We start from the raw sequence: 23,768 nt of genomic DNA, 5'->3' as shown, positions 1-23,768 counted from the left end.
TGCTGTTCACCTACTATATATTTTTGCTATGGTCTTCATGTCTGTGTCTCCCTAGACATTAGTTGAGAACTAATCCCCAGTGTGATAGTATTAGGAGGTGGGACCTTTGGGAGGTGATTAAGTCATGAAGTCAGAGCTCTCATGAATGGAATTAGTGACCTTATTTAAAAAAAGAAACCCCGGAGAGCTGCCTTGTCCCTTCTCCCATGGGAGGTTATAGCAAGAAGATTATTAACCTTCACCAGACATCAAATCTGCCATGATCTTTGACTTCCCATTCTCTAGAATGGTGAGAAATAAATTTCTGTTGTTTATAAGCTACCCAGTTTATGGTAATTTGTTACTGTAGCCCAAATAGACTAAAACAAATTTAGAATATCCATTTATATTTTATAATAGACAAAACACCAAACAACAATAACAGTCCCAAGGTTTATGTGTGTATGAAGCCCTGCTCTGGTGTCCTGCTGAATGCAGCTCTGGAGGAGGCTGTGGTTAACACTGCAGGGGCTTCCAGAGGGCTTGGCCTTGGGTGCACCTGGAATCTGCAATCCTGGATGCCTATCCCAGGATCCAGGTATGTGGGCAGTGTACCTAAGCAGAAGATCCTCCTTCAGTGTGTTTGACTTCTGTGATCACAAGCAGCCAGTCAAATGGGAGGTAGGAGACATTTCCCTTGTGGCTTATGGAATCAGTACTGTGCTTTTGCAGTACTGGTGCTGTGCTGATAACTGCAAAGAAGTAAGACTGTGAGTGATGAAAGGCTTAATCAGGGGTTTGATGATTCTGGAGGTGGTGATCTGGGGAATAGACAGGGAAGGTGGCATGGAAGAGGTGGAGTCTGAGGAGGCCTAGAAGGATGCGTCAGATCTGGTTTAGGTGGAGGAGGGTTGATGGCTTCTCTTAACAGGATCCATCTTAACTTCTGAGAGATACAGATGGATAGCAGAATAGTAGGATGGGAATTGCCGTGGCACCTTTCTTGAATGGCACCTTTCTTGAATGGCACATCAAAGCCCAGACCTGTTCACTCAGGAGAGATCTTGGGACGGAGAACAGTGGTAGAATTGTTATTTGGTTTGTCTCTTAAAGATTCTTAAATTTTATGTGACACTTCAGCATTTAAACTTCATGCTGTCGAAATACCAACCCGAGAGGTCAGAGGAAAAGAAGATAAAGAGTGCAGGCACTCAGGCAGTTGACATGGGTAAAACTTAATATTTGGGCCTCACTGGAATCTTTCTATTGGTTTACTATCTCTTCAGGGAATAGTGTAAATGAGGAAGATATGCCTGAGTCCTGGGGTCTATTTTAACCTACCACTTATAGCTTGCTTTATTGACATTTCAGATCACCCAAGCCAGTGAACACATTCGTGATGATCCTGAAGCTGATCGTGGGGGAAAATGTTTTATAAAACTAAGGGCATCCTTTGGGTGGATGAAACAGATGAAATCAGGATGAAATGAGCAGATTAATAAGGGTTGAGCATAGGCCATAAGAAATATTAAAAAACATATAAAACTGTCATCAATGATAAAATATTCATTGAAATATATCAAACGTTCACTGAAATATATCAAACGTTCTTCTGATCCTTGGCTGGTTCTCTTTGAGTAATGAGTCTCTGCAGTTAGTTTCTGCCACCTCGGGATGGAGACCAGTGTGCACTGGGCAGAGCACTGAGGAGGCACTTGCTAAATGTTCACTGAGTGAAAAGCGAGTAAAGCTGGAGACTGTTGTTGCCATGCATTGTCCATGAACACCAGGCAAAAGTTGTAAATGAATTTGATTGTAAATTAATTTGATATTTTAAAAGGAAAACTAAAACTATTCTGTAGCCAGAGTAGTGGAAATACATGAAAATAGATGACTCAGTCATTCCATTGATTCTGTACTAGAACAGAATTTGCAATACCATTTAGAATACTTCTGGAACTCTGTCCCAATAAGAGCAATAGAAGATGAGCTTTTATCATAACAAAGTGCTCTGAGCTGTATAGTTTTCTTGACTTTTTTTTTTTTTTTTTTTGAGACGGAGTCTTGCTCTATTGCCAGGCCTGGAGTGCAGTGGCACAATCTCAGCTCACTGCAACCTCCGCCTCCTGGGTTCAAGCAATTCTCCTGCCGCAGCCTCCTGAATAGCTGGGATTACAGGTGTGCGCCACCACGCCCGACTAATTTTTGTGTTTTTAGTAAAGGCGGGGTTTTACCATGTTGGTCAGGCTGGTCTCGAACTTCTGACCTCAGGTGATCTGCCTGCCTCAGCCCCCCAAAGTGCTGGAATTTCAGGCGTGAGCCACCATGCCTGACCCTTCTTGACATTTTCAGTTTATCTTATTTGACCCTTACAACTGTGTTCAATGAGATATTTAGAGCAGCTGTTACTTGGATAGGAAAACAAAGAGCTGAAAAGGTTAAATTACGTGCCCAAAGTTATGTGAATAATGACATAACTCAGACTCTGCGCTGTTTCCAGTAACCTCTATCAGGTCCCCTCTTATGAAATCCAGTAATGATGTGGACTTTACTGAGTAAACCCCTAGCACTGCAAACCATTGAATGTGGATTCAGTGGTGCTACAGACTGAATGTTGTGTCCTACCCAAAATCCATATGTTGAAATCCTAATCCCCACTGTGATGGTATGTGGAGATGGGGCCTTTGGGAGGTAATTGGGCCATGAGGGTGGAGCCCTCATGCTGGGATTACTACCCTTATTAAAAAGGAACAGGAAAGAGCTGCTTCTTCCCCCACCCCACCCCCCTTCTCTCTGGCTCTTTTTCTGTCTGTCTCTGTCCTCTGCCACGTGAGGATACAATGAGACAACAGCCATCTGCCAACCAGGAAGAGGGCCCTCACCAAACACCAGGTCTGCTGGCTTCTTGATCATGGACTTATCAGTGTCCAGAACTGTGAGAAATAAATGTTTCTTGTTTAAGCCACCCAGTGTATGGTATTCTTAAAATAGCCTCCTGAACTAAGAGACATGAAAACTAGAATTGGTCTGCCTATCAGTGGGATTATAAATGTGCAATGTATTTTAAAGAGTTGATCTCCAAAGTACAGTACTTAGCACGTAATATGAAGTCAATAAATGTTTGCTAGATAAAGGAACGAATGCAGGCAGTATAGAATGAGAATGAAGTATCCAGATGAAGCCTTAAGTTTGGCTGAAAGCACTTGTCTGAACATTTAAAGACGTTTTCATCATCAATGAGGATTATTTTAATTCCCTTTTATAGGATTGTGTTCAGAGTGTTCCTCCCCCAAAATGTTTTTTGAATACCAAATGAATGTAAAAAGGAATAGGGTTATAATGTTCTGTTTCTCCTGTGGAACTCCCTTGTTCATGGCAGTTCAAATAGACTAACATTAGCTAATATTTATATGCATCCTACTGTGTGGCAGGCACTTTACCAAGGGTTTCGCATGTATTATCTCAATCCTAGAAACATGCAGAATAGGTTTTCCTGTGAAGCTGGGGGTCAAGCAGAAGCTAGTCTGACTTAGACGCTCATATTCTTCCTCGTACACTGCAGTGGTTGCTGAGCCACTGTCAGGATAACAAGAGCACAGCGGCTGGAGAAGGCAGGCTGGCAGCTGGCATTTCCTCAGTATTACTGCCACCTACTGGATGTTCAGAAAATAGCAGTATGCATGTGGCAGAAAGCATTCTGATAGGAATAAAAATGAAAGTGAATTTTCATTTCTTAAGATTTTCGGCCAGGCGCGGTGGCTCACGCCTGTAATCCTAGCAGTTTGGGAGGCCAAGGCGGGCAGATTGCCTGAGCTCAGGAGTTCGAGACCAGCCTGGGCAACATGGCAAAACCCCATCACTACTAAAAATACAAAAAATTAGCTGGGCATGGTGGTGCCTGCCTGTATTCCCAGCAACTCCGAAGGCTGAGGCACGAAAATCACTTGAGCCTGGGAGGCAGAGGTTGCAGCGAGCTGAGATTGCACCACTGCACTCCACCCTAGCAACAGAGTGAGACCCTGTCTCAAAACAAACAAAAAAAGATTTTGGCTGCTTAGTATCTGTAAAAGTCTCCTAGTGCATATAGCAAAAATGAAGATGTAATCTTTGATCATGTTGTTCAGTATTGAAACCTGGGAGGAGGATATGGTGAAAGGAGGGAGTATGGCAGACAGTTTGTTACGGCAAGTTCATTCATTAAGCCAGCATACAGGTCCTGGAGGCCTCCTCTGTGCCAGTCATTGTGGTGACAGGAGTAGTTGGCAGACAGGAAGGGATGGCAGTGCTTATTTGGGCCCTGTTATGAGACATTGGATTTACTCTGTCCTGTAGCCTGACAGTCCTGGGCCATGGTCACATAGGGAAGCTGTGAAATCATGGTAGAGTGTCTAGACAGGGAGCATACCTCAAACTGAGTGCCTAACTATGGCTGGGTCAGAACCCCATCTTCCTACATCAAGAAGAGCCCCCTTCCTAATGTGTCACAAGGTCTTTCTAGGGACTTGTGGGGGAGTGTGTGGGCAGCATTTTTCCTCCCCTCAGTACTTTAGTGCATGAGACCTAGATTTAAGCTAAATATTGACTAAATTTTGAAGAGGAAGAGGTGTCACAAAAATGCAGTTAGAAAGGAATGTGCAGAAAGCGCTGTTCTTCCTTGAGAGAGGGGTGTGTGTGCGTGCATGGACATGGTGGGCAATGCCGTTTGTGTGCAATATTCAGGTCTGCTTTACTGGCCTACAGAGATACCTGCTTCTCTTCTACTTCCCCTTCCTCTCAGTTTCTAACATCAGTGAGTCATTTTGATGTTTACTTTATGAGGCCTCTTTAAGTGGTAAAATACAGTGATTTTGTTTAGTCTCACTTGGATAATTGAATATGCATTTCTGTAACATCAGAGCAAAACTATATTTAACGATTAAGTCAACACAGACCCTGAATTACGATGAAGTAGCACACTTGCAATGGCAAAAAGCCAAGTTGACACCAAGAAGTGTCATAGTTTTGTGGTCATTGATTTGATTTCTCAAAGATTATACCATGTTCAGTTCTCTCTTTTCTACACTTTGTACCAAGCCTTTTGTGAGTGCTAAACATCTTTGAATTATCTGTGATGAGGTATTGCTCACTGGGAAGGTATTAGTTTATGAGGATGGTGAAAAGACCAAAGGAAAGGACTCACTCACAATTCTGTCCAACAATAAATAGAGTTGACTGAGATGGCAGTGTTTTTTCCAGCTGAAGTTGCTACCTGGCTGGGCGTGGTGGGTCACGTCTGTAAGCCTAGCACTTTGGGAGGCTGAGGCAGGTGGATCACTTGAGGTCAGAAGTTCGAGACCAGCCTGGCCAACATAGTGAAACCCCATCTCAACTAAATATACAAAAATTAGCTGGGCGTGGTGACACGCATCTGTAGTTTCATCTACTCGGGAGGCTGAGGAAGGAGAATATCTCTTGAACCTGGGAGGTGGAGGTTGCAGTGAGCTGAGATCACACCACTGCAGCCTGGCCAACATAGTGAGCCTGGCCAACACAGTGAAACCCCGTCTCAATGAAATACAGAAAAATTAGCTGGGTGTGGTGACATGTACCTGTAGTTTCAGCTACTCGGGAGGCTGAGGAAGGAGAATCTCTTGAGCCTGGGAGGTGGAGGTTGCAGTGAGCTGAGATCACACCACTGCACTCTTAACCTGGGTGGCAGAGTGAGACTCTCTCTCAAGATGAAATGAAATGAAATTAAATGAAAGCAAATATAAAATAAAATAATAAAATAAAATAAAGTTGCTATCAACCTTATTTTAACCCTAACATCCTACAATTCAAGACCCGGGGCAGTATTATCCATAGAGTCTGGCAGTAGTGAAAGCTCTGCATGGTTACAGACTTTATCATGTCCTCACCTCTGGCCCTGAACTAGCCAGCAACTTCAAAGTGCCAGAGGGCTCCTGCCAAATATGTTTCCCTCCTGACTTGCCAGAATGCCTGAAAATCCTGTCCTAGACTTCTTAGAGACAAACATTTTAAACTTAGCCCAGGTATTACTGTAATTTGAAAATAGTAACATATGAGCTAATTCGTCTATTAACAAAGATGATTTTATCAGTCCCATGCTTTGGAGAGGAGGATCCTGAAGGAACCTAAAAGCAGGCCTTGGGAGACAAAAGCCAAGGTAGGGTTTAGGTTAAGTCAGAAGTGAAAAAGGATGATTTAACCGGGGAAATGAAGAATAAAGAAGGTAGGTATAGATAGTCTTTTTACCTCCCACAGGCTCAGAGTTTTGCCTTAGTTGGGGCTGGAGAGGCTGAGATCCCAGGCTCATAAATTTGACATAGAGGTTTTCCTGAGTAGACTCAGTACTAGGTAATCATAACTTATGGCTCTGGTTATTGTTACCTCAGTGATAGATTGCGCTTAATGGAGGGTGGGGTTCAGTAGGAACCCAGCTGTTGCAAGGCAGCTACCATCTGCCTTTAACCCCCACTGCAAACCAAATAGCAAAGCCATCTGAAGCCCCCAATTTGCTGGAAAGGCAGAAGCAAAAGTAGAGAACCAGATTCAAATGAACTTCTATAACTACCATCAGGATATCCTCAAGGGCTCTAGCTTTAGAGGGTCATCAGTCCCACTGATGCTGGAAAACATAACCTGTGCCTCTTTCTTGTGTCACTAGAAGACATCAGTCTTTGTTGGGTCCCAGCAACACCTACCTAGGGAGTGTTTACACACACACACAAATCCAGGCATACTGTTCCCTGTCAGCTCTCCTGTGGGCAGCTGCCCAGGCTTCCCTGCTGTGGTTGTAGCCTCTTCTCTAGGCTTCCTCTCCACCCCAGGCCTGCTTAACCCCAGGCATGGACGCAGTCTCTTCTGTTAGCCTTCCAAGCACAGCTGATACTAGAAGGCACAGTTTAACAATACTTTACCATATACTTGAAGATACCACTGGGGACTTATGGGACACAAATGAACTTTAAAACCAGGCACCCCTGCTCCTGGAGTCCACTGGCTGTGCTTCTTTGCAAAAGTGCCCCTCCTTAAGCCCAGAATTCTCCACCAGTTGGCCTAAGCCAGATAAAGTGAAAACCAGTTCTCATCCTCTGACAGTCTCTGCAGAGCTTCACTATGCACTCAGTGAAGACTGGGTCAGCATCTGAGTCTGAAGCCTGTGCATGTGGATTACTCTCTGCTTTCAGGACTTCCCTGACCTGAAAGAGTGAGTAAGCATTTACCTTAGATCTGCTTAACCAAAACAGTGTTTCCTAGAACAATGGGAGAATCTTCCCAAAGGAAAAAGAAAATCCAGGAAACACACAAGAATGAAAAGAATGCTTCTGATTCCCCAAATGTTGGCTTTAATTTTGTTTTCTCATGTCTGTTGCAGTGGGTACCTGGAATTTGATTTTGTCCTTTTTTACTCACCAACTTTTCCATCTGAGAATGCTTGATTTGGATAATCAGAGTAAGTCAGTCAAAATCTTCAAATTGGGTATAAAGTGTCTCAGGTAAATATCAGCCCTTACAATCTGAAATGTTATCAAGTCAAGCTACGCTGCATGTTTGCCATCTCACTTTTCATTACACTTGATTTGTCCTTGCATTTGACAAAGAAGCAGAACAAAGTTTTCACCGACCAACCACGTGACAGCATTAACCACCAGAGGATTTTGAACCTAAGCCTGGTGGAAATTCAGAAGCAAGGAAAATCGTGTAAGGCAATGAGGCTCCTTAGAGAAACTTCAAAGATCTTGTTAATAGGTCAACTTAACTAACTGTAAATGACCTGAATTCAGGACTAAGATTTCCGTAAATATAGTGATCAATGTTGATTTTAATTATATTACCTTTAACACTTGTTAGAAGGAAAGCAAAGAATCTCATTTTCATGTATAATTAATTTTCATAGATCTGATACGCTTTTTACTTAGCTTGGAGCAATGGGTCATTTTTTAAAGGACTACATTATTAGCTTTGATCTAATTTGCCTGGGCTGAGTTTAAAATGTTTGTGTTTCTGAGAAGTCTAGGACAGGATTTTCAGGCATGAGATGGCTCTCTCCTTTCCATTTTGGTACTTGGATGTGAAATTTTATACCTCTTATTCCCAAGAAGCTGTCATATATAATAGGGTGGTGCATTGTGAATTTCATAATGTATTCATTGGTCCACTACATTAAAACATAAAAACTGAATCTGAATTATAGGAGTGCGGTCATATTATAAATTCATAAAAATTAAATTATTTTTATCAATCAAATAATGAATATTTAATATAATACTGGGCATTGGGGGTAAAACAGAAATTTTAAAAGCCATCATTGCTTAAAACCTGTAAGTGGGGTCATAAGGCTAATAAAAATGAAACAAGACAAATATGTGTTAAATGAATTAAGAATTAGGATAAAGAAGAGATTACTGTGGTCTCACATCAGCAAGAAGACTTCTTAGTGGGAGATGATACTTAAAAAGTTTGGGGGGACTCCTAGGAAAAGATGGTGGATTAACCACATTTTTTCTTCTCCTTATCTTTCCTCAGATTCTAGTAAAACAATAGTAAAGAATTACAATGAATAAATCATAAACAGCAAAAAGAAGGGGAACTGCATTAGGAAACAAAAACTATTAATACATTTTAGAAAGGTGAAGGTGGAGGGAGTTACAGAAAGGATTTGCATGAGGGAGCATGAGGAAAGTATTATGGGCTAAATTATGTTCTCCTCAAATTCATATGCTGAAGTCCCACCCCCCAGTACCTCAGAATGTGACTACATTTGGAGATAGGATCTTTAAAGAGGTAATTAAGTTAAAGTGAGGTCATTAGGGTAGGCCCTAATATGATATGATTGCTGTCCCTATATGAAGGTGATTAGGACACAGGCACATATGGAGGGAAGACCATGTGAAGACACACGGAGAAGACAGCCATCTGCAAGCCAAGGAGAGAGGCCTTTAGAAGAAACCAATGCTACTGGCACCTTGATCTTGGACTTCTAACCTCCAGAATTGTGAGAAAATAAATTTTTATTATTTAAGCCATCCAGTCTGTGGTACTTTGTTATGGTAGCCCTAGCAACCGAGTACAGATGGTACTTACGTTCTAGAACTCTTGAGAGGCTCTGGACTAGGGAACACTAGGTATAGTAAAGGGTGTATAGTCTGTTGGGTAAATATCAGCTGATATTTTGGGAAAATCTCAGTCATTATTGCTTCAAATATTTCTTCTGTTCCTTTCTCTCTTTCTTCTTCTGGTATTCCCGTTATATGCATGTTACATCTTTTGTAATTGTCCCACAGTTCTTGAATATCCTGTCTTTTTCATTCTTTTTTCTTTCTGCATTTCAGTTTAGATATTTTGTGTTCTGCATTTAGGCTTATGATCCATTTCGAGTTAGTTTTTGTGAAAAATTGCACTAGCTAATGCATTGGCTAGACCTTCCAGCATTATGCAGAATAAAGAATGGTGTGAATGAACATTCTGGCCTTGTACCTGATCTTAGAGAGAAAGCATTCATTCTTTTATCCTATGAAGTATAACTCTAGCCGTAGGTTTTTGTAAATATCCTTTATCAAGTTGAGGGAAGTTTCTTCTATTTCTTTTTTTTTTCCCCTTTATTTAAAAAAATAAATTTAGGAACAGCTCTACCTTTTCTCTCCAGGAAAGTCCCCTCAATTTCTGTTACTCAGAGAGTTTTTATCAAGAATCTCTGTTGAATTTTTTCATAAGCTTTTTCTGTATCAGTTGATATGACCATATTTCTTTGCATTAGTGCAATATGGTAGGTTATATTGATTGAATTTTAAATATTGAATTAGCCTTGCATCCCTGGAATAAATTCCATTGGGACATGGTGTATAATTCATTTTATATAATGCTGAATTCTATTTGCTAATACTTTGTGTCTGTGTTCATGAAGGATATTGTCTGGTTTTCTTTCTTTTTTAAATATTCTTTGTCTGGTTTTGGTATCAGGTTAGTATGATATTCAAAAATGAATTAAGAAACCTCTCCCCCTCTATTTTCTGGAAGAAATTATGTAGAATAAATGCTAATTCTTATTTAAAAAATAGGTCAAATTATCAGTAAAACAATCTGGGCCTACAGATTTATTTTTTGGGAGTTTTAAAATTATAATTTAAATTTCCTTAATATTGTAGGCTATTCAGATTATCTATTTCATAATAGGAAATGTATGGTAATTTGTGTCTTTTGAGGTATTGATGTATTTCTTCTGAGTTGTTAGGTTTGTGTGTGTAGAGTTTCTTGCAGTACTCCTTTATCATACTTTGATGTCTGTAGAGTCTATATGATAGTCTCTGTTTTACTCCTGATATTGGTAATTTGTGTCTTTTCTTTTTCCTCTGTATAATTTCAGTTCTTTTAAATTTGTTGAGGTTTGTTTTATTTCCCAATTTATGTTCTGTCTTGGTATATGATTTGCGGATTCTTGAAAAATCTGTTGATTCTGCTGTTGTGGGGTGGAATAGTTTATAAATGCTAACCTGTTGTTGATGGTATTGAGTTTTCCTGTATCCTTGCTGATTTTATGTTTCGTTGTTCTATCAGTTGTTGAGAGGGTATGGAAGCCTCCAGTTATAATTGTGGATTTCTCTTTGTCTTTTCAGTTGTATCAGTTTTTGTTTCACATATTTTGCAGTTGTATTTTTGGGTGCATACACATTTAGAATTACTATGTCTTTTTAGTTGATTTATCCTATTGTCATTATGTAATGTCCCTCCTTGTTTTTGGTAATTTTCTTTGCTCTGAAGTCTACTTTATCTGATATTAATATAGCCATCCTTGCTTTCCTTTGATTAATGTTTGCATGATATGTCTTTTTCCATTCTTTTACTTTCAGTCCTTTTATATAATTATATTTGAAGCAAGTTTGTTATAGACAGCATATAGGTGGGTCATGTTTTGCAACCCAACATGCCATCTCTGTCTTTTAATTTGTTTTTAGACCATTTACATTAAACATAATTGTTATGTTAGAATGTATGTCTACCATTTTATTTTTTGTTTTTTGTTGTTTTCATTTTTTTTTGCCTTCCTGTGTGTTACTGTAATATATTTTAGAATTCCACTTTGATTTATCTATATAGTTCTGAAAAAGTATATGTCTTAATTGTTTGGGTGCTGTAGGTATTACATTATATATACATTACTTATTGCAGTCTACTGTTGTTATTTACCAGTTCAAGTGAAGTATAGAAACCTTACCTTCCTTTTTGTTCTGTCATCCTCCTCTACTAGTTGTCTTAAATATTTCCTGTACATACATTTAGAACCACATAGACAATGCCATGATTTTTGCTTCAACCTTCAAACATAATTTAGAAAACTCAAGAAGAAAAGAAAAACCTGTTGTATTTGTTCATAGTTTTTGCTTACTGTGTTCTTTCTTCCTAATGTTTCAAGTCCCTCTTTTTATTATTTTCTTTTTGTTTAGAGAACTTCCTTTACCCATTCTTTTGGGTAGTTTTGCTGGTGAAAAATTATCTTAGTTTTCTTTCGTCTGGTAATTTCTTAATATCTATATATTAATAATTCCTAAAATATACTTTTACTGGACATAGAATTCTTGGTTGATAGTTGTTTTGTTCTGGTTTGATTTTTTGAGATGGAGTCTTGCTGTATCACCCAGGCTGGAGTGCAGTGGTGTGACTTTGGCTCACTGCAACCTCTGCCTCCTGGGTTCAAGGGATTCTCTTGCCTCAGCCTCCTGAGTAGTTGGGATTACAGGCATGCACCACCATGCCTGGCTAATTTTTTTCTTGTGTTTTTAGTAGAGACAGGGTTTCACCATGTTGGCCAGGCTGGTCTCGAACTCCTGACCTCAAGTGATCCACCCACCTCAGCCTCCCAAAGTGCTGGGATTACAGGCATGAGCCACTGTTAGCTGGTTGACAGTTGTTTTCTTTCAACACTGTAAAATATCATGCTACTTCTTTCTGCCCTACATGGTTTCTGATGAAAAATCTGTTTTTTTTTCTATAGGTAAGTTGTCATTTTTCTCTGGCTGCTTTCAATATTTTAAAATTTGTATTTAGTTTTCAGAAGCTGGCAGGGATTTCTTTCAGTTGATTATGTTTGGAGTTTGCCCAGCTTCTTGAATTTGTAGGTCTTTGTCTCCTGGCAAATTTGGGAAATTTTCAGCCGTTACTTCGAGTGCTTTTTCAGTCTTAATTGCCTTTTTCGTCTCCTTCTGAAACTTTGATTACATGAATGTTATTTTTTAAATAGTCCCACAAGTCCTTGAAACACTGTTCATTTTATTTCAGTCTATTTTCTCTGTATTTTTCAGATTGACTAATTTTTATTGTTTTATCTCTCAATTCACGATTTCTTTCCTGTGTTTCCTCCTCTTACTATTGAACCCATCCACTGAGACTTTTATTTCCGTTATTTTATTTTTGAATTTTAAAATTTTTCATTTAGTTCTTTATATCTTCTATTTTCTATATTTTGTTTGTTTCAAGCAGGCTTGTAATTGCTTGTTGGAGCATTTTTATTGTGGCAGCTTTATTATTTATTTTTGAAAGAAGAAAATTTTATTTTATTTTATTTTCTATTTTTAAAATTTTTATTTTTATCATTTATTTATTTTCTCTGGGATTTCGCCTTTTTCCCCCATAGGTTATTGGAGTACAGGTGGTATTTGGTTACATGAGTATGTTCTTTAGTGGTGATTTGTGAGATTTTGGTGCACTCATCACCCAAGCAGTATACACTGCATCCTATTTGTAGTCTTTTATCCCTCACCTCTCCCACCCTTCCCTCTAAGTCCCCAAAGTCCACTGTATCATTCTTATATGCCTTTATGTCCTCATAGTGTAGCTCCCATATAGCAGTAAGAGCATACGATATTTGGTTTTCCATTCCTGAGTTACTTCACTTAGAATAATAGTCTCCAGTCTCATCCAGGTCACTGCAAATGCTGTTAATTTATTCCTTTTTATGGCTGAGTAGTATTCCATTGTATATATGTACCACAGTTTCTTTAATTACTCATTGATTGATGGGCATTTGGGTTGGTTCCAAGATTTTGCAATTGCAAATTGTGCTGCTGTAAACATGCTTGTGCAAGTATCTCTTTTGTATAATGACTTCTTTTCCTCTGGGTAGATATCCAGTAGTAGGATTGCTGGATCAAATGGTAGTTCTACTTTTAGTTCTTCAAGGAATCTCCACACTGTTTTCCATCGTGGTTGTACTAGTTTACATTCCCACCAACAGTGTAGAAGTGTTTCCTGATCACTGCATCCATGCCAACATCTACTGTTTTTTTATTTTTTGATTATGGCCATTCTTGCAGGAGTAAGGTGGTATCACATTGTGGTTTTAATTTGCATTTCCCTGATCATTAATGATGTTGAGCATTTTTTCATATGTTTCTTGGCCATTTGTATATCTTCTTTTGAGAATTTTAGCCCACTTTTCGATGGGATCGTTTGTTTTTTCTTACTGATTTGAGTTTATTACAGATTCTGGATATTAGTCCTTTGTCAGATGTATAGATTGTGAAGATTTTCTCCCACTCTGTGGGTTGTCTGTTTACTCTGCTGACTGTTCCTTTTGCTGTGTAAAAACTCTTTAGTTTAATTAAGTCCCAACTATTTATCTTTGTTTTTATTGCATTTGCTTTTGGGTTCTTGGTCATGAAATCCTGGCCTAGGCCAACATCTACACAAGGGTTTTTCCAGCATTATCTTCTAGAACTTTTACAGTTTCAGGTCTTAGATTTAAGCCCTTAATCTATCTTGAGTTGATTTTTGTATAAGGTGAGAGATGAGGTTCCAGTTTCATTCTCTTACACGTGGCTAACCAATTATCTCAGCACCATTTGTTGAAAAGGGGATCCTTTCCCCACTTTATGTTTTTGTTTGCTTTGTTGAAGATTAGTTGGCTGTAAGTATTTGGGTTTATTTCCAGGTTCTCTATTCTGTTCCATTGGTCTATGTGCCTGTTTTTATACCAGTACCATGCTGTTTGGGTGACTACGGCCTTAGAGTATAGTTTGAAATCAGGTAGTGTGATGCCTCCAGATTTATTCTTTTTGTTAGTCTTGCTTTGGCTATGTGTACTCTTTTTTGGTTCCATATTAATTTTAGGATTGTTTTTTCTAATTCTGTGAAGAATGGTGGTGGTATTTTGGTGGGGATTGCGTTGAATTTGAAGATTGCTTTTGGCAATATAGTCATTTTCACAATGTTGATTCTACCCATCCATGAGCATGGGATGTGTTTCTATTTGTTTGTGTCGTCTATGATTTCTTTGAGCAGTGTTTTGTAGTTTTCCTTGTAGAGGTCTTTCGCTTCCTTTCTTAGGTATATCTGTAAGTATTTTATTTTATTTTTTTGTTGCAGCTATTGTAAAAGGGGTTGATTTGATTCTGTGCTTGGTTTGATTGATTCTTGATTTGATTCTCCGCTTGGTTGCTGTTGGTGTATAGAAGAACTACTGATGTGTGTACATTAATCTTGTATCTGAAAGCTTTTCTGAATTATTTTGTCAGTTATAGGAGCTTTCTGGAGGAGTCTTTAGGGTTTTCAAGGTAAACGATCATATTGTCAGCAAACCAGTGACAGTTTCACTTCCTCTTTACCGATTTGGATGCCCTTTGTTTTTTCCTCTTGTCTGATTGCAGTGGCTAGGACTTCCAGGACCATGTTGAAGAGGAGTGGTGAGAATGGGCATCCTGGTCTTGTTCTAGTTCTCAGAGGGAATGCTTTCAGTTTTTCCCATTCAGTATTATGTTGGCTGTGGGTTTGTCATAGATGGCTTTTATTACATTGAGGTATGTCCCTTGTATGCCAATTTTGCTGAGAGTTTTAATCATAAAGCGATGCTGGATTTTGGCAAATGCTTTTGCTGCATCTATTGAGATGATCATGTGATTTTTGTTTTTAATTCTGTTTATGTGGTATATCACATTTATTGACGTGTGTATGTTAAACCATCCCTGCATCCCTGGTATGAAACCCACTGGATCATGGTGGATTATCTTTTTGATATGTTGTTGGATTCGGCTGGCTAGTATTTTATTAAGGATTTTAGCATCTGTGTTCATCAGAGATGTTGGTCTATAGTTTTCTTTGTTGCTTACATCCTTTCCTGGTTGGTATTAGGGTGATGCTGGCTTCATAGAATGGGTTCCCTGTTTCTCTATGTTGTGGAATAGTGTCAAAAGAATTGGTCCCAATTCTTCTTTGAATGCTAGTAGAATTCTGCTGTGAATCCATCTGGTCCTGGACTTCTTTTTGTTGGTAATTTTTGAATTACCAACTGCTTGTTATTGGTCTGTTTAGGGTATCTAATTCTTCCTGATTTAAGCTAGGAGGGTTGTATTTTTTCAAGAAGTTATCCATCTCTTCTAGGTTTTCTAGTTTATGTGCATAAAGATGTTCATAGTAGCCTTGAATTATCTTTCGTATTTCAGTGGTGTCAGTTGTAATAGCTCTCGTTTCATTTCTTAATGAGGTTATTTGGATTTTCTCTCTTCTTTCTTGGTTAATCTTGGTAATGGTCTATCAATTTTTACTTTTCAAAGAACCAGCTTTTGTTTCATTTATCTTTTGTATTTTTTGTTTGTTTGTTTCGATTTCATTTAGTTCTGCTCTGATCTTGGTGGTTTTCTTTCTTCTACTGGGTTTGGGTTTGGTTTGTTTTTGTTTCTCTAATTCTTTGAGGTGGGACCTTAGAATGTCAGTTTGTGTTCTTTCAGACTTTTTGATGTAGGTATGAACTTTAGGGGCTATGAACTTTCCTCTTAGCATTACCTTTACTGTATCCCAGAGGTTTTGATAGGTTGTGTTGCTATTGTTGTTCAGTTAGAAGAAGTTTTTAATTTCCACCTGGATTTTGTTTTTGACCCAATGCTCATTCAGGAGCAGGCTATTTAATTTCCATGTATTTGCATGGTTTCAAGGGTTCCTTTTGGAGTTGATTTCCAGTTTTATTCCACTGTCATTTGAGAGAGTGCTTCATATAATTTCAATTTTCTTGAAATTATTGAGGCTTGTTTTATGACCTATCATATAGTCTATCTTGGAGAAAGTTCCATGCGCTGTTGAGTAGAATGTGTATTCTGTGGTTGTTGGAAGAAATGTTCTGTATATATCTGTTAAGTTCATTTGTTCCAAGGTATAGTTTAAATCCATTGTTTCTTTGTAGACTTTCTGTCTTGATGACCTGTCCAGTGCTGTCAGTGGAGTACTGAAGTCCCCCACTATTATTGTGTTGCTGTCTATCTCATTTTTTAGGTCTATTAGTAATTGTTTTATAAATTTGTAAGCTCCAGTGTTAGGTGCATGTATGTTTAGGATTGTGATATTTTCCTGTTGGACAAGGCCTTTTACTATTATGTAATGTCCCTCTTTGTCTCTTTTAACTGCTGTTTCTTTAAAGTGTGTTTTGTCTGATATAAGAATGGCTACCCCTGCTTGCTTTTGGTATCCACTTGCATGAAATGCCTTTTTCCACCCCTTTAAGCTTATGTGAGTCTTTACGTGTTAGATGAGTCTCCTGAAGGCAGCAGATAGTTGGTTGGTGAGTTCTTATCCATTCTGCAGTTCTTTATCTTTGAAGTGGGACATTTAGGCCATTTACAGTCAATGTTAGTATTGAGATGTGAGGTACCGTTGCATTCATCATGCTATTTGTTGCCTATGTACCATGGTTTTTTTGTTTTTTGTTTTTGCTTTTTAAATTGTATTTTTGTTTTGTAGGTCCTGTGTGATTTATGCTTTAAAGAGGTTCTGTTTTGATGTGTTTCCAGGATTTGTTCCAAGATTTAGTGTTCCTTTTAGCAGTTCTTACAGTGGTGGCTTGGTACTGGCAAATTCTTTCAGCATTTGTTTGTCTGAAAAAGATTGTATCTTTCCTTCGTAGATGATGATTAGTTTTTCTGGATACAAAATTCTTGGTTGATAATTGTTTTGTTTGAGGAGGCCGAAGATAGGACCCCAATCCCATCTAGTTTGTAAGATTTCTCCTGAGAAATCTGCTGTTAATCTGATAGGTTTTCCTTTATAGGTTACCTGGTGCTTTTGTCTCACAGCTTTTAAGATTCTTTCCTTCATCTTAACTTTAGATGACTTGATGACAATGTGCCTAGGCAATGATCTTTTTGTGATGAATTTCCCAGGTGTTCTTTTTGCTTGTTGTATTTGAATGTCTAGGTCTCTAGCAAGGCTGGGAAAATTTTCCTTCATTATTCCTCCAAATATATTTTCCAAACTTTTAGACTTCTCTTCTTCCTCAGGAACACCAATTATTCTTAGGTTTGGTCATTTAACGTAATCCCAGACTTCTTGGAGGCTTTGTTCATATTTTCTTATTCTTTGTGCATGTGTGTGTGTATGTGTATTTATTGGATTGGGTTAATTCGAAGACCTTGTCTTTGAGCTCTGAATTTCTTTCTTCTACTTGTTCAATTTTATTGCTGAGACTTTCCAGAGCATTTTGCATTACTGTAAGTGTGTCCAATGTTTCCTGACATTTTGATTGTTTTTTTCATTAATCTATCTATTTCCTTGAATGTTTCTCCCTTCACTTCTTGTATCTTTTGGATTTCCTTGCATTGGCTTTGCCTTTTTCTGGTGCCCCCCTGATTAGCTTAATAACTAACCTCCTGAATTCTTTTTCAGGTAAATCAGGGATTTCTTCTTGCTGTGTTAAAGAGCCTTGTTTTTTCATATTAACAGAGTTGGTTTTCTTTCCTTCTCATTCGGGTAGGCTGTCAGAGGGAAAATCTATGGATGAAGGCTGTTGTTCAGATTCTTTTGTCCCGTGGGGTGTTCCCTTGATGTAGTACTCTCCTTCTTTTCCTATAGATATGGCTTCCTGTAAGCTGAGCTGCAGTGATTGGTATTTCTCTCTGGGTCTAGCCACACAGCAAGCCTACCTGGCTCTGGGCTGGTACTGGGGCTTGTCTGCACAGAGTCCTGTGATGTGAACCATCTATGGGTCTCTCAGCCATGGGAGGCGGCAGGGGGTTGAAATGGACTCTGTGAGGGTTCTTCAGCTTTGGTGGTTTAATGTTCTATTTTTGTGCTGGTTTGCTTCCTGCCAGTAGGTGGCGCTTTCCAGAGAGCATCAGCCATGGTAGTATGGAGAGGAGCCAGCAGTGGGTGGGGCCCTAGAACTCCCGAGTGTATGTCCTTTGTCTTCAGCTACCTGGGTGGATAGGGAAGGACCATCAGGTGGGGGTGGAGCTAGGAGTGTCTGAGCTCAGACTCTCCTTAGCGGGGTCTTGCTGCTGTGGGGGCTGGGGGTGAAGCCATCAGGTCAATGGAGTTGTGAACCTAGGAGTATTATAGCTACCTCTGCTGAGTCATACAGGTTGTCAGGGAAGTGGGAGAAAGCCAGCAGTCACAGGCCTCACCCAGCTCATGCAATCTGAAGGGCTGGTCTCACTCCCACCATGCTCCCCCGGTAGTCCCAAGTCTGTTTCCAGGCAGTGGGTGAGGTGAGCAGGGCTTGAGAACTTGCCTCAGGCTACCCGCCTCCCAGCTGCAAAAGAACAGGGCTTTGGTTCTTTCCTCGCCTGTGGAGTCTGCCCACCGGATTCTCCCCCTAGCCCGAGTTCTGGCCAGGAGGCTTCTCACCCGGTTCAAATTGTTAAAAAGTCCAGCTGGAGACTTCCTTCTCCCTGTGGCGTCTTCCCCCATGCCTCTGGCCGCCTCCAGAAGGGTCCCTGTGGTGCCAGGCAGGAATGGCTGCTTGGGGACCCAGTGAGCTCCCAGGGCCTTTCCCACTGTTTCTTCTACCCATGTATTTTGCTTGGCTCTCTAAATTGGCTCAGCTCCAGGTAAGGTTGGAAACTTCTCTTGAGTACGACTTTCATTTTCCCCAGTGGAGGTGTGTGTTCAGGAGTGGAGGGTCTCCCTTTCCCACTTCCACAGTTTGAGCACTCACAGTATTTGGGGTGTCTCCTCAGTCCTGCAGGAGCAGTCCGCTTCCTTCAGAGGGTCTATGGGTTCTCTCGGGATTCCTGGTTTGTTCTTGCAGTCATTCTGGAGCTAAAATGTGTGATGTGAGCCTCTGTATGCTGCTCTGTCTGTCCGAGTCAGAGCTGCAATCTAGTCCTGCCTCCTGTCCACCATGATGATCAACAAGTTCTAATTTTTTTTAATTTTTAAAATTTTATTTTAATTTCAGGGATATTTATACAGGTTTGTTATATAGGTAAACTCGTGTCACAGGGGTTTGGTATACAGATTTTGTCACCCAGATGTACTAAGCATAGTACCCAATAGTAATTTTTTCTGATCCTCTCCCTTCTCCCACTTTCCACCCTCAAGTAGGTCCCTGTGTTTTCCTCTTCATGTCCATGTGTTCTCATTATTTAGCTCCCACTTATAAGTGAGAACATGCAGTATTTTGTTTTCTGTTCCTGCATTAGTTTGTTAAGAATAATGGCCTCCAGCTCCTATCCATGTTCCTGCAAAGGACATGACCTCATTCCTTTTTATGGCTGCATAGTATTCCATGGTTTATATGTATCATATTGTGGCTGCTTTAAAATATTTGTCACATCATTCTGACATCTGTCATTTTGGGGTTGGCATCTAGTAATTGCCTTTTTTTCCTATTCAGTTCAAAAGTTTTCTATTTATGTGACAAGTGATTTTTAAAAGTTGAAACCTGCACATTTTCATATTCTATGAGATTCTAAATCTTATTTCAACCTTATTTTAAAAACCTATTTTAATTTGACACTTCTCTGGCAGATGAAGAGGAGGGGACACCACTGTTGTGAGTGCCAGGTAAAGATAAATATCCAGGTTCCCCACTGAGCCTCCACTGACACATTGGGGCTAGGGGTGGGAGCCGTTTATTACTGATGGGTAGAGATGAGATTTTTGTTTCCTTGTGTGGTTTCCACTGGCACTGCGGTAGTAGTGGTCTCATTGTTGCTGAATGGTGGTGCAAGTCCTTACTCTCCATTAGTCCTCCTCAGACACCACCCCATCTGGGAGAAGGATGGGTACCTCATTACTGCTGGGTGGAGGTAGAAGTCCAGGTGCCTCATTTTGTCTCCATTGATGCCACTGGGGGATGGTGCTTGTTACTGGCCAGTGAGGATACAATTCCTGGTTCCTTACTTGGCATTGTCTTACAACAGCCCTCTTGGGCATTGGAGCTCCTCATTAGAGCTTTGTGAGAGTGAAAGCCCGTGTTTCCTACTTAACTTTTGCTGGTGTGTCTAAGAGTTTGGCCACAGATTTTCCTGTGATGTTTGCCTGGAGTGGAACATTCATTATCTAAAAGTCTGTCTTGGCCGGGTGTGGTGGATCACAACTGTAATCCCGGCACTTTGGGAGGCCAAGGTGGGTGCACTGATCACCTGATGTCAGGAGTTTGAGACCAGCCTGGCCAACATGGTGAAACCCCATCTCTACTAAAATACAAAAATTAGCTGGGCATGGTGGCAGGCGCCTGTAATGCCAGCTACTCAGGAGGCTGAGGCAGGAGAATCACTTGAACCCAGGAGGCAGAGGTTGCAGTGAGCGAGATCCTGCCATTGCATGTCAGCCTGGGTGACAAGAGCAAAACTCCATCTCAAAAATAAATAATTTAATTAATTAAATAAAAATAAAAGCCTATCTTGCTTGTCTGGTCCCTTCCTGATTATTTGGCTAGAGAGAGCAGGCTTTGGGGGACTTTTTTTGGTTTATGCCCATTGATGTTTCCAGGTTGTTGGCTTCTTCAGCTCTGTTTGGGATACATGAGTCAATGTATATATATACATATATGTATATATGTATATATATACATATATACATATACGTATATATGTATATATATCATATACATATATATACATATATGTGTGTGTGTGTGTGTGTGTGTGTGTGTGTATGTATATATATAATGTCCAGTGTTTCTAGCTGTACTTAGCAGGAGAAATAGGGAAGTACATCTACCACTAATAGTTTTAAAATATTTTCTGTACTTTCAAGCTTAATCTCACCTAGAAGCTTGAGTCAAAAACTCTGTGCTATCATCTGAACATTTGTGTCCTCTCAGAGTCATTTGTTGAAAACCTAATTACCAAGGTGATGGTATTAGGAGGTAAGCTTTGGGAGATAATTGGGTCATTGGGATGGTTTGGATATGTGTCCCCACCCAAATCTCATATTGAAATGTAATCCCCAGTGTTGGAGGTGGGGCCTAGTGGGAGGTGACTGGATCATGGGGGCAGATTTCTCAGGAATGGCTTAGCACCATCCCCCTTGGTGGTGTCCTCACCATAGCAAGTGAGTTCTCATGAGATCTGGTTATTTAAGTGTGTAGCCCTTCTCTCTCTTGCTCTTGCTTTCTCCATATGACGTGCCTGCTCCCCCTTTGCCTTCTGCCATGATTGGAAGCTTCCTGAGGCCTCCCAAGAAGCAGAAGCCACTAACCCCTGCACAGCCTGCAGCACTATGAGCCAATTAAACCTCCTTCCTTTATAAATTACCCAGTCTCAGATACTCCTTTATAGCAATGTGAGATCAGACTAATACAGTCGTGATGGCAGAGGCCTTGTGAATAGGAGGAGTTCCCTTAAAGAGGCCCTGGAGAGCTGTCTTGTCCCTTCCACCATATGAGGAAGCAGCAAGAAGGCACTATCTATGAGGAAATGGACTCTTACTGGACACTGAATCTGCCAGTACCTTGATCTTGGACTTCCCTACCTCCAGAACTGTGAGAATAAATTTCTGTTGTTTATAAGCCACCCAGTTTATGGTAATTGCTAGAGAAGCCTGAAGAGACTAAGACACCCTTCATTGTCCTTGATTCCTTACTTCCCTTCACTCTCCATTGGTAAGTCATCATGCTTTTGTCTCTGTAACATATTCAGTTGCTCTCCTCTCAGTATTCACTTCTATCAGCTTGTGTCAAGTAAACATCATCTTGGACTACTGTAGGATCTTCCTAGCTGGTCTCTCTGCTTCAATTTTTGCCTCCATAATCCATTCTCTAAACAATTGTTAAACTTTTAAAAACATAAATTAGTTCGTGTCACTACTCTGATTAAGAACCTCTAAATAGTTTTCCATTGTACTTTGAATGATATGTGAATCCTTTACCATGGCCTATTAAGTCCCCCACATGATCTGTTCCCCATCTACTTCTGCAACTGCATCTCTTCTACACTTCCCTTAAGTTGAAAACGCTCCCATCACATTTGCCTCATTTTTTCTTGAGTCCCCCAATCTTGTACCTGCCACAGGGCCTTTGCCCTTGCTGTTGCAGAGCCCAGCATGCTTTTCTCTCATGTGATCACAGGGTTACTTTTGGTCATGTGGATTAAACATCCACTTAAACATTACCTCCTCTGAGAAGCCTTCCTTGACACTTTCTTTACTCAAGTAACTTTCATTATCAGTACTCTATTGAATTTTCTTCAAAGCTTTTATCTCTAATATTTTCTGGCATATTTATTTGTTTAGCCGTTAGTTGTTTTCTGCCTCTGAGATGTGAACTTCATGAGATCAAGGTCATTTCTGTGTTGTTGATGAGGATGTGCTAAAGAAAATGTCTAAATAATTTTACTGAATAGATAAGTTTAATAAGCTCCTTGTGAGCTAATTACAAGGGTCAATCCTGGATACAAGATCGTATTTTACATTTGCTACGTGATTGAGTCTGGACACTAATATTTTGTTGTAGATCTCTTTGTCATCTTTTACAGAGGAGGAAACTGCAACTTGGAGACATTCAGCACTTGTCCTAAAGCTAATGAATTCAATTCTACCAACATTTACTAAGGACACACATATGCAGGCACAGTGCATGATACCACGAATAGAAACTTAAATAAAGCAGGGTTCTTACCCTCCAAATTGCTCACCGTCTACTGTGGGAAAGAGAGCACAAACCATTAACTGTACTACAATATGATTTGTGAATAAACTCTGGTAAGCCTTATTCCAAAGGTAGAAATGAAATACTAAGAAGTAAGGAGTTATGTGACTAATTTTGCTGGACAATTGCATGAATATTTGAAATGTTTTACAGAGAAGGTGACATTTGAGCTAGGCCTTCAAAGATGAATAGAATTTTTTTTTCCAGGTGCAGAAAAGATGATAGGAGTTTTCTAGACAGAGAGAAGAGGGAATGCGAAAGCAGAGAGACTTGTAGGAACACACATTGTGGCTAGTCAGCTGTTTGAGAGCAGGCTGGACTTTTGCAAGATTAATTTTTTTAATTATTATTATTTTTTTAACTTGTTATTGGCCCTTATATTTTATTTTACTTTAAGTTCTGGGATACATGTACTGAACATGCAGGTTTGTTACATAGGTATACATGTACCATGGTGGTTTGCTGCACCTATCAACCTGTCATCTAGGTTTTAAGCTCTGCATGCATTAGGGGTTTGTCCTAATGCTCTGTCTCCTCTTTCCCCAACCCCCTGACAGGCCCCGGTGGGTGATGATCCCCTTCCTGTGTCCATGTGTTCTCATTGTTCAACTCTTGCTTGTAAGTGAGAACATGCAGTGTTTGGTTTTCTGTTCTTGTGTTAGTTTGCTGAGGATGATGGTTTCCAGCTTCATCCATGTCCCTGCAAAGGACATGAACTCATCCTTTTTTATGGCTGCATAGTATTCCATGGTGTATATGTGCCATATTTTCTTTATCCAGTCTATCATTGATGGGCATTTGGGTTGGTTCCAAGTCTTTGCTATTGTAAATAGTGCTGCAATAAACATACATGTGCATATGTCTTTACAGTAGAATGATTTATAATCCTTTGGGTATATACCCAGTAATGGGATTATTGGATCAAATGGTATTTATG

The 23,768-nt window shown here is 39.8% G+C and overlaps 1 long non-coding RNA gene across 1 annotated transcript in view; it reads left to right on the top strand.

The window, feature by feature from the left end:
• Nucleotides 1–9,081: 9,081 nt before the first annotated feature.
• LOC134759499 (uncharacterized) overlaps nucleotides 9,082–23,768 on the top strand; it is a 69,507-nt gene continuing 54,820 nt past the window's right edge. Inside the window, exon 1 of the long non-coding RNA XR_010135760.1 lies at nucleotides 9,082–9,107. This is a non-coding gene — a long non-coding RNA (uncharacterized LOC134759499). The remainder of the gene's footprint in view (nucleotides 9,108–23,768) is intronic.

Source organism: Pongo abelii, chromosome 10 (assembly GCF_028885655.2).
Source record: "Pongo abelii isolate AG06213 chromosome 10, NHGRI_mPonAbe1-v2.0_pri, whole genome shotgun sequence".
NCBI classification, from domain to species: domain Eukaryota; kingdom Metazoa; phylum Chordata; class Mammalia; order Primates; family Hominidae; genus Pongo; species Pongo abelii.
This window is presented reverse-complemented; position numbering and strand designations above follow the sequence as displayed.